Consider the following 18,305-nt stretch of genomic DNA (forward strand, 5'->3'; position numbering starts at 1 on the left):
CTTACTCGAAACAAGACTTCTATTTCTGGTTATGACTGAATACCTAGTAACAGAAAAGCTCTCCATTTTAAAACAACTATAAATTGGGCTATTTTTTTTTAATCTACTATTTAGAGGCATCAGGAAAAAAACAACCCCAAACGAGTGAGGCCAACATCCTTTAAAGAAGGAAATACACTGAGGTAAGAGCAACATTTCTGTTGATTTTTCCCTCAAGGCATTTGTTGATTTCCCACCTGAGCTGGGTAAGAGATCAAGAAATCAGGCTACAAAATTAAGCAGCACTCATGGCAGTCTCACAGCGTTATGGCCTAAAAATTATAGTGGACCTGAGGGGGAATGGCCTCAGAAACACCCTAGGTTTTCAGCTGACACTCTTGTAAAGCTATGATGTAGAATAAGGACAAACTTTAGTTCTCACAAACTGGAACTCAACCTTAGCCATAAATCAACTCAGTCCCTGAACAGAACAAGGTTACCTGTCCAATTATAACTTCAAGAAAATTTAAGAATATAATATCATCTACAATCTCTTCAATTTTTTTATATATAATGTCTACCATGCAATCTAATACTACCAGGCATACCAGGAGGTAGAAAAAAAATGTATCAAAATACAAATAGATAATAGAAACTATTCCTTAGGCAATTCTGGTAATTGCTTTAAAACAACTGTGATTAATAGGACCAAGAACATATACGATCAACTGGACAATTTTACCAAAAATAAGCAAATGGAAACAGAACTATAACACACAGGATCAGATTAATTAACAACCATATGAATTGGCAATCTAACCTAGTATCAAACTTCACTAAATAGTGTCAAGCATAGAAGTGATCAAAAGGCTTAGACAAAGAGAAAGAAGCTTTTGAGGCATCAATTATGATTCTCACAGGTCCTCCATTCCTATATAGATTTGAATCTCTGGTTCAGCATAGATGGAACCTTTAAGTGATATTCATGGGTTCATCACACAATGGGAAGCATTTCAAATTGTACACATTTCCAATTAGTACTCTAGGAAGTTGTATAATTTATATGGCCTTCCCTAGGAAGCCATGTTTCATATTCTGGATTCCATTTTATATAGGTTATTCTTAGCTAGAGAGAGCCATGTAAGGGCATTTTAGACATGAAGACTTTTTTGTCTAGTAAATATCATGAGGTCTTTTACATGCATACCCAGTTTATAAGGTTAGACTATGTTACCTTATCTGCTTTCTCTCTTTTCTCCATAGGCATTCCCTAGTAAAGGAAGTGAATAAATCACAGGGAAGATGCTTTACTCTTTCACCCCAATTTTTAAAAATAACAACTGAAATAAAAACTCAATAGATGCATTTGACACTAAATTAGACACAACAGTGAAGTGGATTCAGAGTCTGGAGAATTATAAAGATTGTCAGTATATATCACATATCCAGACTAAAGATCATAGAGAAAAAAATACAGATAGAACAAAAAACAAACAAACATGTGTCACACAATGAAAAGTTCAGAAAGACATTTGACTGGTGTCCTGGAAAGAAAGAAGAAATAGAGAATGAACAGAATCCATATTTGAAGGGATATTGGCAGACTCTGATTTGGGGTAGAATGTCATCATTGTAACAATGTGGCTTCATTGCAACAAACTGTCATTCCTGCAAACGATTCAAGGCCTTAAAAAACTTGGAAACAATAGAACTAAATTGACTAAAATTCCAGAGAGTTGAGAAAAATTTAGAAGCATGTTGAGGAGCAACAGCTTTTTTTTCTCTAGGGACATTTATTAATGATAAACATGGGCTACAGTCTGAGGATCAAGTCTTCGCCTTAGCCAAGGCAAAGGGCAAACAATAGGAGATTTCAGTGGTTGCATGGGGCTGAAGTAACAAAACTGGAACTGTGAAGTGTCCTCAAATAATAGGTCTATCTTACCTTCTAAGCATGCCAAATTTTGTAATTGCAGAAGACAGGAAGCTAAACAGATAAGCCAAAATCTTCTGAAGGGCAGAATTAAGTTCCCTAAAGTCCTCTATAATTGACTATAAAACAGCCTAGGAACAAGTATGAATCAGATATAAACTGAGGCTTACTAAAATTTCATCCAGGTTTTGTGAATAATGCTGCAATGAACATAGGAATAAACATATCTTTACAGATAAACGTTTTCAAATTTTTGGGTAAATATCCAGAGGAGGGATTGCTAGGACATGGAAATAACATATGTGTCCTCCAGTGGATGATTGTATAAAAAAGATGTGGTACATGTATACAATGGAATACTACTCAGCCATAAGAAAAGATGAAATACTGCCATTTACAATAACATGGGTCCTGAGAGCATCATGCTAAGTGAAAGACAGAAAAGGACAAGAACCATATGATTTCATGCACATGTGATATAAAACAGAAAGCAAACAATGAACAAACTCATAGACACAGACAATAGTATGGAGGTTACCAGAGCAGAACAGGGGTGGGAGGAGGATGAAGAGGGTTAAAGGGGTCAAATATATGGTGACAGAAACACTAGAATTTGGGTGGTGAGCACACAATGCAATATACAGATGATGTATTATAGAATTATACACTTGAAACTTATATGAAGCAACTTATATAAACATATTAAGCAATGCCACACCAATATGATTTTAAAAATTTAAACAGGCTTTGACTTAACTCAGTCCTTGTTTGATTGAAGTGGCCTCCTGTAAAACCTCACTCAATATAACTATTTCATACTTTTAGTGGAGGATAAAGTAACTGCTCTCCAGTAGATTTCATCATCTAAACCTCTATATTTCTTTCATACATAATGTCCAGAATCCAATAAGAGAATTATGAGTTATGAGAAGAGGCAAGGCAATGTGGTCATTTACTAAGAGGAAAAAAAAGAAACAATAGAAACAGACCCACAAATGACCCATACGTTTATCATTTTGAAATAACTATGATTAATAAGTTCATGGAAATGAATACAAGATGGATGAAATGAATGAAAGAATGAAAAATTTAGGAAAGAACACTGGAATTTACAAAGAAGATTATTGTAGTATTTAAAAATGCAATACCTAAAATTAAAAACTTGATGGATAAGTTTAACAATATATCAGACATAGCAAAGAACAGGATTGGAGAATTCAAAAACATATCATAAGAAAATATCCACATGATCACACAAAGGAAGAATGGCAAGATGTGTATAGCAGAACAGAATATAGCAGAAATGTGGGATTCAGTCAAACAGTTTAATATATAAGTAATTGGAGTTCTAGAAAGAAAGGAAGGAGAAAATGGGGCTGAAGCAATGGTGTGGTCAAAAATTCTCCCAAACAGATAGAAGATATCTACCCACAGATTCAAGAAATCTGGCATATTCCAAACAATATAAAAGCAAAGCATACCAAACACAAACCCCTCCTGATAAAACTGTTAAAAAACACAAATAAAAAGACAGTCTTAAAAACAACTAGAGAGGAAAAGAAAAGTATTACCTTCAAAAGAGCAGTAATAAGACTGAGTTAAGCAAACAACAGAAATGATGAAAGTGAAAAGACATTCTATTGTCTGTTAGTATGGCATCTTTAATATGATAAAATAGAATAAAGGCCAAATAATATTTCTATTCCCAGGAAAAGTATTCTTGAAATATGAAGATAAAATTAACTTAAGACCACAAAAATTAATTTCTTGTTGCATGAAATCCTCTACTAAATAAAGAGAGTTCTCAAGGCAGAAGGGAAATGATCCAGTTTGGAAATATGGAAATGCAACATGGAATAAAGAACACAAAAGAGGGTAAGTGTGTAAGTAAATATAACAAATATTGGTCATACAAAATGATGATTATAATAACTTATTGTATTTTAAACATATGTAGAATCAAAACAGGCAAAACAGAGTGCACAAGGAAGTAAATGAGTTAGTGTTTTCTATGGTTTTGGAATTATTGGTAAAAGGATAAATATAAAGCATTTTAATTAGTTGAAATAGTTATAAATATATGTTGTAACCTATAGTAAAACCGCTAAGAAAATAGTAGATTAATTAATAAGTAACACATTAATAAATGGAAATAAAATATAATTTAAAAATTAAGTATTTCAAAACAAAGCAATTAAAGAAAATAAAAGAATATAATGCGGGTGTATTAAATTTAAAACAATTAGCAAAGACACTGGCTATAAACTTAAATGATAACAATAAATATACAAATGGATGAAATAATACAAGTAAAAATCTAAGGTCTACAGGATAAAAAAATCTTTAAGTATAAAAACACAGAAATATGAAAATAGAGCATGGAAAATATGTACCAGTTGTATTAGTTATCTATTGTTGTATAGCAACTCCCAAATTTGGCAGCTTGAAATAATAAACATTTATTATCTCATAGCCTCTGTGGGTTAGGAATATGGGAGAGTTTAGCTGGGTAGTTCTAACTCCAGGTCTCTTATGAGCCTGCAATCAAGGTTGAGCTGGGGCTATCATCAATCTCAAGGCTCAATTGAGTGTATCTGCTCATAAGCTCTTTACTGGTCATCTCCAGAGGGCCACTACACAGCATAATTAGCTTCCCCTAGAGCACGTGGTGAGTGAGAGAGAGAGAGAGAGAGAGAGAGAGAGAGAGAGAGAGAGAGAGAGATACTGCACAGCACAGTCTTATTATAACTTTATATTGTAATTGGCATTCCATCACTTGTGCTGCATTCCATTCCTTAGAAGTCACTAAATCCAGTCCACAATCAGGGGCAAAAATTACACGAAGGTATTAATTTTAAAATACTACAGTAGATTCTAATAAATTAAGTACTCATGTTGAATCGCAAAGGAGAACCTTTCAGGGGGGTCTGTGCAGTGACATTATGTTCACACAAATATTAAGGTATTATTAGATTTTTTTGCTCTTATTTTGACACATGAATTTTCAGAGGTGACATGGCATGTGACATCCTCACTTTGATGACTAATGTGATACCTGTTTGTACATTCCCCGTGTTTTACAACTTTCTTAGTTTTAATTTGTGTTAAATATCAAAATACGTAGCCCATATTATCCATAGTCTTTGGGATCCTCAATAATTTTTAAGAATATAAAAAAATCCTGACATGTGTTTAAGACTAATATATAGGGTTAAATCACTAAATGAATGTAAAGAAAAAATAACAAAAAATACCAAAATAAATAAACAATAATTTTTAAATGCTTGATCCCTCAACAAGTCAAGAATGAGAAAAAAAATCAATTCATAGAAAATACTGTTTTTTAATTCCAAAGATGTCAGTCGTTATAAGTGTTATAAATCTCATGTAAACATAATGTTAAGTAAAAGAAAGAAAATAGAACCTAAGCTCTGGTTCCACTTACAGGAAGATCAAAAACAAGCAAAATTCATCTTTTATATTGGAAGCCAGAATAATTTCTGCCATTGGGGCAAGCAACAATTGGCAGAGAGCTCTGGAGACGATTCTATAGTAACTGAAATATTTAATTTTCTTATTCCTAGTGGTTGACTATATGGGTATATTCACTCTGAAAAATTTCATTAAGCTGCAAACTTTGTTGTATACACTTTTCTGTATCATAATTTTTCATACATAAAAGAATTTACCTAAAGAAAATAGGAAGGATCCTCAACCTGGTTCACTGCATCTAAGACATGCCCACGGCTATTCCTCTGTGCAATGCAAAGCTATGTTATTTCAACTGTGGTATTGCTTCAGGTACTGGTTAGGAACTGTTATGTACACTGAGTCAGAAAAAATATTTTTTTTGACCAATATATTTTTTTATTAGTTTCAGATGCACAAGACAAAGTAATACTTAGACGTTTATCATTTATATCCCTCACATTGTGTGAACCCCCCTTCCCCCAACGACTATCCCTCTGACATCGCACAGAGCCATTACATTTCCACTGTCTCTATTCCTAATGCTGTACTCCGCTTCTTGTAAGTATATAGACACACATATACATATATATGTAAAATTATAGTTGGCATTCATTATTGTTCAGCTTCAGGTGTACAGTGCAGTGATCAGTCATCTACATCATCCCTGAAATGGTCTCCCAAATGGGACACGTGTCCATCGGATACCCTACAAAATCTTTACAACATTATTGATTAAGTTCCCCAAATTAATTTTCAAAACCCTGTGGCCATCTTGTGGTTACCGACTGTTTTCTAATCCCCTCACCTTCCCCCTTATCCCCACCCACTCGCCCATCTAGCAACCCTCAGTTTTTCCTCTTTGTCTCCAAAACTGTTTCTGATTAGTTCATTCACTTATTCTTTTCTTTAGATTCCGCATGTAAGTGAGATCATATGGTATTTGTCTTTCTCTGTCTGACTTATTTCACTTAACATAATGTTCTTTAGGTCCATTCATGTTGTTGCAAATGGTAAGATTTCTTTCTTCTTTATGGCTGTGTAATACTCCATTGTATAAATGTACCACTGTTTCTTAATCCAGTCATCTACTGATGGGCATTTCGGTTGTTTCCATGTCTTGGCTATTGTGTATAGTGCTGCAATAAACATAGGGGTGCATAAAGATTTTTGATGGAGTTTTGGATTTCTCTGGATAGATACCTAGGAGTGGAACTGCTGGATCATAAGGTGGTTTCATTTTCAGATTTTTGAGATACCTCCATACTGTTTTCCATAGTGACTGCACCAATCTGCAATCCCACCAACAGTGTACAAGCGTTCCCTTTTCTCCACATCTGCGCCAGCACTTGTTGTTTGTTGATTTATTGATGATAGCCATTTTGGCTGGGGTTAGGTGGTATCTCATTGTGGTTTTTATTTGCATTTCTCTGATGGTTAGTGAGGTTGAGCATTTCTTCATATGTCTGTTTGCCATCTGTATGTCCTTTTTAGAAAAATGTCTCTTCATGTCCTCTGCCCATTTTTTAATTGGGTTGTTTGTTTTTTTCGAGTTGAGTTGAGTTTTTTTTATAAATTTGTGATATTAACCCCTTATCAGATACATCATTGGCAAATATCTTTTCCCATTCAGTAGGATCCCTTTTTGTTTGATTGACGGTTTCCTTTGCTGTTAAAAAAAAAAAAAAAAAACTTTTTAGTTTGATGTAATCCCACATGTTTATTTTTTCTCTTACTTCCCTCGTGCGAGGGGATATATCAGTAAAAATCTTACTCTGGGTAATATCTGTGAACTTTCTTCCTATATTTTCTTCTAGGCATTTTATGGTTTCAGATCTTACATTTAAGTCTAAGCCATTTTGAATTTATTTTTGTATATGGTGTAAGGAGGTGGTCCAGCTTCATTTTCTTGCACGTGTCTGTCCAGGTTTCCCAGCACCATTTATTGAATAAAATGTCTTTACCCCACCGTACATTCTTGCTTCCATTGTCATAGATTAAATGGCCATGTAGGCATGGATTTATTTCTGGACTTTCTATTCTGTTCCATTGATCTATGTATCTGTTTTTATGCCAGTACCATGCTGTTTTGATTACTGTAGCCTTGTAGTATAATTTGATGTCAGGTATTGTTATACCTACCACTTTGTTCTTATTTCTCAAGATTGCTGAGGCTATCAGGGTTATGGTCCCATATAAATTTTAGGATTATATGTTCTATTTCTGTGAAAAATGTCCTTGGTAGTTTGATAGGTATTGCGTTGAATATGTATATTGCCTTAGGCAGTATGAATATTTTAACTATATTAATTCTTTCTATCCATAAACATGGTACATGCTTCCATCTATTTGTATCTTCTTTCATTTCTTTCTTCAGTGTCTTATAATTTTCTGAGTACAGATCTTTTACTTCTTTGGTTAAATTTATTCCCAGATATTTTATAGTCTTTGAAGCAATTGTAAATGGGATTGCTTTTTAATTTATCCTTCTGATGTTTTATTATTGGTATATACAAATGCAACTGATTTCTGAATATTAATTTTGTATCTTGCTACTTTACTAAATTCATCTCTCAGCTCTAATAGTTTCTTGGTGGAGTCTTTAGCGTTCTCTCTCTATAGTATCATATCATCTGCATATAATGACAATTTACTTCCTCCTTACCGATTTGGATGCCTTTTATTTATTTTTCTTGTCTGATTGCTGTGGCTAGAACTTCCAGCACTATGTTGAATAGAAGTAGAGAAAGTGGGCAACCTTGCCTTGTTCCTGATCTTAGGGAGAATGGTTTTAGCTTTTCCCCATTGAGTATGTTAGCTGTGGGTTTATCACATATGGCCTTTATTATGTTGAGATATGACCCTCTATTCCCACTTTCTTAAGGGTTTTTATCATAAATGGCTGCTAGATTTTATCAAATGCTTTTTCTGCATCTATTGATATGATCAAGTGATTTTTATTTTTCATTTTGTTAATGTGGTGTATCACATTAATTGATTTGCGGATGTTGAACCACCCTTGCATACCAGGGATGAATCCCACTTGATCATGGTGTATGATCTTTTTAATGTATTGCTGAATTTTGTTCGCTAATACTTTATTAAGGATTTTTGCTTCTATGTTCATTAGCAATATCGGCCTGTAGTTTTCTTTTTTTGTGGTGTCTTTGTCTGATTTGGAGATCAGGGTGATAGTGGCTTTGTAAAAAGTGTTTGGGAGTCTTCCCTCCTTCTGAATTTTTTGGAAGAGCTTGAGGAGAATAGGTGATAATTCTTTTTTGAATGTTTTGTAAAATTCACCTATAAAGCCATCTGGTCCTGGGCTTTTGTTTGTTGGGAGATTGCTGATTACTGATTCAATTTCCCTGGTGGTAATCAGTCTATTCAGGTTTTTTGTTTCTTCTTGAGTTAGCCTTGGAAGGTTGTACGCCTCTAGAAAATTGTCTATTTCTTCCAGATTGTCAAATTTGTTGGCATATAGTTGCTCATAGTAATTTCTTAATTTTTTTTGTATTTCTGCAGTGTCTGTTGTCACTTATCTTCTTTCATTTCTGATTTTATTAATTTGGGTCCTCTCTCCCCTTTTTTTAATGAGTCTGGCTAAAGGTTTGCTAATTTTGTTTATCTTCTCTAAGAACCAACTCTTGGAGTCATTGATCTTTTGTATTGTTTTTCTGGTTTCTATTTCATTTATTTCCGCTCTTATCTTTATTATCTCCTTCCTTGTGCTCCCTTTGGGCTTATTTTGCTGTTCTTTTTCCAGATCCCTTAAGTGTGAAGATAAACTGTTGATTAGTGATGTTTCTTATTTCTTTAGGTAGGCCGCAATGCTATGAATTTCCCTCTTAGTACTGCTTTCGCGGCATCCCATAGATTTTGGGTCGTCGTGTTTTCATTTTCGTTTGTCTTGAGATATCTTTTGATTTCTTCCTTGATTTCCTGTTTGACCCATTCATCATTTAGTAACATTTTATTCAGCCTCGATGAATTGGTGTATCTTCCAGTTTTTTTCCTGTAGTTCATTTCTAATTTCATAATACTGTGTTCACAGAAGACAACTGGTATGATTTCAATTTTCTTAAATTTATCAAGACTTGTTTCGCGGTCTAACATATGGTCTATCTTGGAAAATGGTCCATGTGCGCTTGAGAAGAACATGTATTTTGCAGCATTGGGGTGAAATGCTCTGAAAATATCGATTAAATCCAAGTGGTCCAATGTATCATTTAAGGCTGTTGTTTCCATATTGATTTTCTGTCTGGAAGACCTGTCCCTTGTTGTCAGAGGTGTGTTGAAGTCCCCTACTATGATAGTGTCACTGTTGATCTCTGTCTTTATGTCAGTCAATATCTGTTTTATATATTTAGGGGCTCCTATGTTGGGTTCATAGATATTTACTAGGGTTTTGTCCTCTTGTTGGATTGATTCCTTTATTATTATATAGTGCCCATCTTTGTCTTTTAATATGTTCTTCATTTTAAAGTCTATTTTGTCAGATATAAGTATTGCAACTCCAGCTTTTTTCTCATTTCTATTTGCATGAAATATCTTACTCTAACCCTTCACTTTCAGCCTGTGTGTGTCTTTTGATCTGAAATGAGTCTCTCGTATACAGCATGTACAAGGGTCTCGCTTTCTTATCCACTCAACCATCCTATGTCTCTTGATTGGAGCATTTAATCCATTTACATTTAAAGTGATTATTGATATGTACATAGTTATTGCCATTTTTAAATTTGTAGTTAGGTTGTTTTCATCTTTCTTTTATTTACAGAAGTCCTTTTAGTATTTCTTGCAATGCTGGCTTGGTGGTAATAAATTTCTTTAGCTTATTCTTTACTGAGAAGCTCTTTACCTCTCCATCAACTTTAAATGATAGCCTTGCTGGATAAAGCAATCTAGGCTGCAGGCCTTTGTTTTCCATCACTTTGAGTATCTCCTGCTACTCCCTCCTGGCCTTGAATGTTTCTGTAGAAAAGTCATTTGATAGTCTTATGGGAGTTCCCTTGTATGTAGCCCTCTGTCTTTCTCTTGCTGCTTTTAGGATTCTCTCTTTGTCTTTAACCTTTGCCATTTTAACTATAATGTGTCTTGGTGTGGACCTGTTTGGGTTTATCCTGGTTGGAACTCTCTGTACTTCCTGGGCTTGTATGTTGGTTTCCTTCACCAGGTTAGGGAAGTTTTTGGACATTATTACCTCAAATATGTTCTCAATCCCTTGCTTCCTCTCTTCACCTTCTGGTATTCCTATGCTGCACATGTTGTTGCACTTGATGTTATTTCTGAGGTCTCTTAAACCATCTTCATTGTTTTTTATTCTTTTATCTTTTTGTTGTTCTGTTTGGGTGGTCTCTGCTAACTTCTTTTCTAAGTCGTTGATTTGATCCTCTGCTTCATCTAACCTGCTGTTAATTCCTTCAAGTGAGTTCTTTATTTCGGTAATTGTGTTCTTTAGTTCTAACTGGTTGTTCGTTATGATTTCTACATCCTTCTTTATGTCTTCTCTAAGCTCCTTAAACATTCTTATCATCAGTGTTCTGAACTCTGTCTCTGATATGTTGGTTACCTCTGTTTCATTTGGTTCCACTTCTGGAGGTTTCTTCTGTTCTTTTATTTGGGACATGTTTCTTTGTTTCTCCATTCTGGCTGACCATCTGTGTTTGCTTTGATGTATTAGGTAGATCCTCTAGAGTTCTTAGTTCTTGCTGGGTTATCTTATATAATATGTGTCCTTTATATTTGACTTGCACTACTTCATTCTTCTCCTCTGCGTATGCTCCAAAGGTGACTCTTGTGTTGTGTATATTGTCCTGTTAAAGAAGATCTTTAATTGCTTTTTGCTTGTGAGTAGGTGGGGTTAACTCCTAGGCTGACTAGTTGTGAGACTTGGCTCTGCCCACCGCAGGATGTTCTGCTGCGTGAGGGTTGACCGCTTAAATGTGGTTTGGCCTCTATGGGCTCTTGTGCCTGTAGAAAATTCCCTCTGGGTGTGTGATTTGTAGGTCAAACCCGGTAGTACTTTGGTTTGGTCTGGAGTTGGCCTCTGGATATTGTAAATCCTGTGCCTCTTAAGCTGGGCCCTTGGGCTCCAGTGAAGGGATGGTGACTCAGAGGGTTTCGGAGACATATGGTGTGGCAGACTGAGGAGTGTGGCTTCAGGGTGAGGAATAGAGGACCGACGGCCTTTTCCCTATGAGGTGGCCTCCTTGCATCCAGAAAAAATATTTGAAAAATGAATTATAATTCTAATAAATTTCCTTTAACTTCCATTTAATTTCATCAGCCAAATTCAAATTGCACTCACACCATAGTGTAGTGTAGCGTAGAGCTCAAAACAGCCTAACTTAAGTTCTCAAGGCAAATTTGCAGAGAGATTGTCTCCCATTTGTTCAAATTTTTATCATCCATTCAAAAACTCTTTTTTATCCTAAAATTTCTAGATATCTCAGCGGTCACTTAGATAGAAAATCTTGCTTTTATAAGAGGAAACTGAGGCCCAAAAAATTTAAGCAAATTGTTTAGGGCCACACATCTAGTCATTTTTCCCCCATGATTTTTTTTTTTTATCAACTTGATCCAGTTTCCCTTTATCTGAATTACATAAGCACAGAGTACCTATACCATTGGAAAGATTTCCATAAGTAGTGGCTTCATATTACTAAATTTTCTTGTGGATATTGTATCTGTTTCAATTATTTTATATGTTCTTTTGGGTCAGTGACTGTGTCTTTTTTTAAATAATTCTGGGGAACTATCATTATTTTTTTCACTCTAATAATTCATAAACATTCATTCATGCATACATTCATCCATTCAACAAATATTTGTTGAGTACCTACTACTCATATATGTCAAATATATTAAAATGTCCCTCCCCTCATTCACTTTAGGTCCCAATATAAATTAATTAAGTTAAAAAATCAAATATTGTACGTAGCATGTTATATGGTAATCAATGCTCTGGAGAAAATCAGCCCATGGATTAACCTTCAAATTTTTCATGCTGCTTTGAAATCTCTGGGCTTACGGTAAAAATCCCTTTGAAACTGCTGGAGTGAAAGGTAGTTCAACCCCCGACATCCCCAACCTAGCTTCTTTTACACCATGTGCTTTTATATTTTTTACATAAAATGTTGCCACATAAAACTCCACTTGAAAAAAAGAAAATGACATGGGAACTATTCAATAGAGTATTCACTTTCAAAAACCTTTCAGCCTTTCAAAGGGACAAATGGTGTTTCTGGTTATAGACCACTTATGAAATTCATATTGTATTTTTTATTTCTGTTCTATAATTACAGGATGTATATAAACTGGTAAATTTATCGTGTTGAGTAAGATAGTATAACCCTCATTTACTTGACTCTAATGACTGTGGAGCAACTTTTATAAAGATAACAGGGTGCCCTGTGAGCATCTGCCTATATATAAGTAATTAAGAGAATGCCTGTTCAGTGACCATTTACTTTTGTACAACACCAGTCAGTCATGTAGAAACATGTTAGTATTCTCATGCTGAACCCAACACTTACTTACATCAGTAGGTGCTAGCTAATTTCAATTAACTTCTCTGTCACTAATTTGAAAGTACCATTAGAGGTATGAAAGAAACACAAAAATTACTTGAAAGAGAGCAAATCAAATGTATTTTAAAAAGGGAAGCCATCCAGGTTGAACAGCAACTAGAGACATAAGAGAACATCCTCTTTTAATCTATGTCTAATTGAATCAGAGCTAAGCACAGCTTCAGTGATTGATGATAATGATGTCAGTGATGGTGATGGAAAGGTTAAGTGTCCTCAGCATCTAGCAGTCAGGCAGCACATGCTGCATTAACTCAAAATGGATGAAAGACCTAAATACAAGACCTGAATCAATAAACTGCATAGAAGAAAGTATAGGTACTAAATGTACGGACCTTGGGCTCAAAGAGAATTTTATGAATTAGACCTCAAAGGCAAGGGAAGTAAAAGTAAAAATAAATGAATGGGATTATATCAAAGTAAAAAGCTTCTGCACAGCAAAAGAAGCCATCGACAAAATAAAGAGGCAACCGACTGAATGGGAGAAGATATTGGCAAACAACACTTCCAATAAGCAGCTAATATCCAAAATATATAAGGAACTTGTACACCTGAACAACAAAAAGATAAATAATCCAATTTAAAAATGGGCAGATGGCATTAACAGAAACTTCTTTCAAGAAGACATACAAATGGCCAACACATATATGAAAAAATGCTCAGCTTCACCTGCTATTAGGGAAATGCAAATCAAAACCACAGTGAGATATCACCTCACACCTGTTCCAATGGCTATTATCAACAAGACAAGTCATAACAAGTGTTGGCAAGGCTGTGGAGTAAAAGAAACCCTCATAACACTGTTGGTGTGAATCTAAATTTGTTCAGCTGCTATGGAAAACAGTATCGAGGTTTCTCAAAAAATTAAGAATAGAATTACCATATGGCCCAGCAATCCCTCTCCTGGGTATTTACACAAAAGAATCTGAAAACATTTCTTCATAAAGATATATGTGTTCCAATGTTCATTGTAGCATTATTTATGGCTGCCAAGACATGGAAATAACCAAAGTGTCCTTCGATAGATGATTGGATAAAGAAGATGTGGTATATATGCACAATGGAATGTTACTCTGCCATAAGAAAAGATGAAATACTGCCATTTGTGACAACATGGGTGGAAATTGATACTATTATGCGAAATAAGTTGGACAGAAAAAGCTGAGAACCATAAGACTTTACTCATGTGAGATATAAAACTGAAAGCAACAAAGAAACAAGACAAATAAAGAAACAAAACCTCATAGACTCAGACAGTAGTATAGTAGTTACCAGAGGGTAAGGGGAGAAGGGGTTGGTATTAATAGTAGAGGGTAAAGGGAGTCAAATATATGGTGACAGAAGGAGACCTGACTCTGGGTGGTGAACATACAATGTGATCTATAGATGATGTATTACAGAATTGTACACCTGAAACCTATATAATTTTACTAAGCATTGTCACCCCAATAAATTTAATTTTAAAAAAGAAAGAAAATATCTTTACCATCAGAAATTTTTACCTTCTAAAAATAGATAGGAAAGACTATGACATATGCATGTACACATTCATAAACAATGTACAGGAATATCTTCCTTTTTTGGCAAAGATTGAATTGTTAGAAGTAGATAGTGAAAAAGATAAGGACAGATAAAGAAAAAAGAATGTAGTGTATACTTGGAAAACACATTTAGGAATGGGAGGGGATAGTAATTCAAGTACAGATAACAAAAAACATATTTGAAGATGTCTTAACTTTTTTGTAAAACACTTCTGTCTACCATAAATTAAATAATCAGTTCAGTCCATACATCATTATCCTTTATTTGAAAAAAACATGTAAGGATTTTGAATGAGTACTAGGGGAAACATCAATGTTTTTGCTCTATTTTATGTTTTTTGGAAAAGGTAAATCACCCTTATTGTTCAGAAATGTTAACATAATCTAGACCAATTCTTAAGTTTCAAAAGAAACTATGCATATGAAAGAGGTACAGATACAGAAATGAGGTTTTTCATTTGAGATACATTTCATACATAAGCATGAAACATTGTTAATTTGAGATACAGATCTGGAAATCTAAAATTTATTCTGAAAATATTACCTTTATTTCTGACTTGTTAAATATTATGATTTCTATATTCCACTTCTGTTAGTACCAAGAGCACTGATCTGAATCATTAAATATTTCTGAACAATTTAAAAGCTTAAAAACTGGGTGTGAGGAGACAAGACATAGTAAAAAAAAAAAGGAATTAAATTTAGCAACAATGTTATTGAGATTTGTACTTCAAGGGATTACAGACAGAAGTCAGATAGTTGATTTAAATTTCAAGAAATTGTCCGAAAGATTTTGCTAAAAAGGTATTTAGAAGATGCAAGTCTGTTGACCTTTAAATTATTTGGTCAATTCTGTGTCTGTGCAATGGACTAAACTTGACCCAGAGCAGTTAGTGTTCCTCAGGTGTGCTCCCCAGATGAACAACATTGCATCACCTGGGGACTTGTTGGAAATGCAAATTCTTAGACCCCTTCCTATGAACCCAAAACTCTGAGGTTGAGGCCCAACTATCTGTGCTTTTTCAAGCCCTCCAAGTGATTCTAAATGCATGCTTAATTTTTAGCCTCTATAACAAACTGTGGGCGACAGCTCAATCTAGTAACATAAGAAATGTCTTGAAGAAACAAGTCCAGCTCTGAATCTTCATAATGTCACCAGATTCAATCAACTATATATTTACCTTGCTCTTCAACTGAGGATGTTTTCTGGAAAACTGGTTAACTCTCTTTCTCTATCTTCCATAATATAATCAAGACCTTAAAGGTAGTCAATTTTTAAGTCTTTAAACAACCAAACCTTCGAATATATTGGGGGGAGGGGTAAGGAGGTACAAGAATTTTAATAATATTCAGTGATATATTTGGGGGGAATGTGGCAGAACCTCTTTCTCTGGGTATGCAAACTAGAATGGTTTTTCAGAACCTTGCTTTTCAACTTCTGTCAGTTACCAATACAATGAAACCCAACACCTCATCAACAAAATGTAATGTTCAAACCAAATAATAATTCATTGAAATTCTCTCACCTTTTATTTTACGAGACTTGGTATTTTTATGAGAAGATTTTGTTAGGTTAACATGCAACCCTTATCAAATTTCCTAGGGCAATGCTGATGGAAAATAGTGGCAAGTTGGGAATTTAGCTTTCTTTGGTGTGTGCTGCTATGTATGTAGTGTTATGGAGGAAAATTGGAACTCTGTAGTGTATTCTTGCTTTCCCCAGTTTTTCCAGAGCCTGGTTCCAGGAGATTGAGCCAAAATTGTTTTAGCACTTTGATTCATACAGATTGTTTGAAATTCCTTTCCCTTTTGTCCTGTATAATATAGGCTGAGTTATCGATATGATAGCAGGACTACCACTATACTGCCACCATTGATGACAGAGAGAGAACCAAGAAGGGAGATTACTTCAGTTACATAGTCAAGGGCTTAGTGCAGGTATATAAATAGAAGCTAATTTCTTAATGCATATTAACATTCATAAAGCAAATACACGTAACAGATTTTAACTGTGATTATTTAAGTTATATACTTTCACTGGGTTTTAGAATTAATCTCTAATGAATTAAAGTAATCAATTAAATCTCATGATAACAGTAAAGGCTGTGAGGGAATGGTGAGTAGCGCAATCTGAAATTACTTTTTAAGCAAAAAAGGCTTTAATATACTGACAAACATATCATGCTGAAATTAACTTGGACTAACCTTGAAAATGTTGAAAAATTAAGTTTTAATGTTGAATTTTATACATTGAAAGTAGTCATTTCAGATTTTAAGCTAAACAAAGAAACCTCACAGAAATGTAAAATAGAAACGGCAGTCTTAAAATTCCCCTTGAGTACAGGAAAGTCTTTTTTCCCAAAAGTTTTGTTTCTTCTTGATTTAACTGTGAATAGGTTAATTAGTAATCAGACATCCACAGAAGCTTTGTTCTTTCACTAATTACATTTTCCTGATCATGCAACTCTACCATGGAAAGGCTCTTGCCTCATTATAGGAGGCCTTCTCATTTTCTCATCCCTGGGCCTTTGCGTTATTGTAAATCACTTGAACTACTTTCTTGGGTGAATCTCTACTGATATTCATTAAACATCCAACTAATGTCAAGAGCATCTGTGGAAATTAAATTGTATTTTTTTAAAGAACTGAGTAAATTTTAATTTATATAAGAAAATCCTCTACATGCGTCTGCTAAATATTTTTTTTCAACTAATGTATACTTGTGAAGGATCATCATACCCTGCCTCAATCTTTTGGAAAAAGAACTTAGTTTTTATGTGAGGGAAATGTGACAGGCAGCATGAGGTGTTCAAGTTACAGAATATTTTAGTTCATAAATTTGGGTTCTAATCATATAAACTGCATCTCAATGGTTCATTTAATACAAATCAATATTTAACAACAATTAAGTATATAAATAGCTTTATCTTAAATGATAAAACTACAATACATATTCTACACTCTAGAAACATGTAATTCACATAAAGCATGTCACATACATTGATTGATTAGCAGCGTAAATGAAGGAGGAAAGATGTGTTTTAAATAATTTTACTTGAGGGAATTAAATGTATTTTGATCCCCAACAGTTGATGATTATGAGTTATTAACTAACTTCACTCTTACAGTTAATAATGCTAATGCTGATTGAGAGTAAATCTAATCATCATCATAATGACCTGAAAGAAAAGGATATTATCTGTATAGTCCCTACAATATGCCAGACATTAGGTTACAGCATTCCGATGGATACTGTTTAATCTCTACACAGTACTTTGTTCATATAATTGCTGTACCCATACGATTGGGTAAACAGCTCCCCTTACATTAAAAGGTCTCTGTAATCTTGACCTACATTACTTTTCAAACTTTTTACCTCATCATGTGCTGCTGCCTCCAGCCTCATTGTCCCACACCACAGTTACAAGTAACTTCATGACTCAACACACGATTTCCCTCCTGGAATCATTACTTAAATACTTTCTAGCCACTCAAAGGCCACTGCAGTCAATCCTTATCCCAATTATTTATTTTATACAAATTCCTAAGGTGTCTCAGTATTTCTATATAGTGCCTGGTAGTGGTCATTTTCAACACTAGATTTCATTATTTAGTACCAAATAGTAAAAAATGGAATGAAATTATTTTTATTACGTACTTAAAATCAACTTTCTAAAAAACTTAATAAACTGTCTTAGAACAGTTTTACAGTTACAGTAAATTGAGCAGATGGTATGGTACAGAGTTTCCATATACCACTGCTTCACCTCTCTCAGTTTCCCCTATTATTAATATTTTGCA

The sequence above is a fragment of the Rhinolophus hipposideros genome, assembly GCF_964194185.1.
Source record: "Rhinolophus hipposideros genome assembly, chromosome: 7".
NCBI classification, from domain to species: Eukaryota; Metazoa; Chordata; class Mammalia; order Chiroptera; family Rhinolophidae; genus Rhinolophus; species Rhinolophus hipposideros.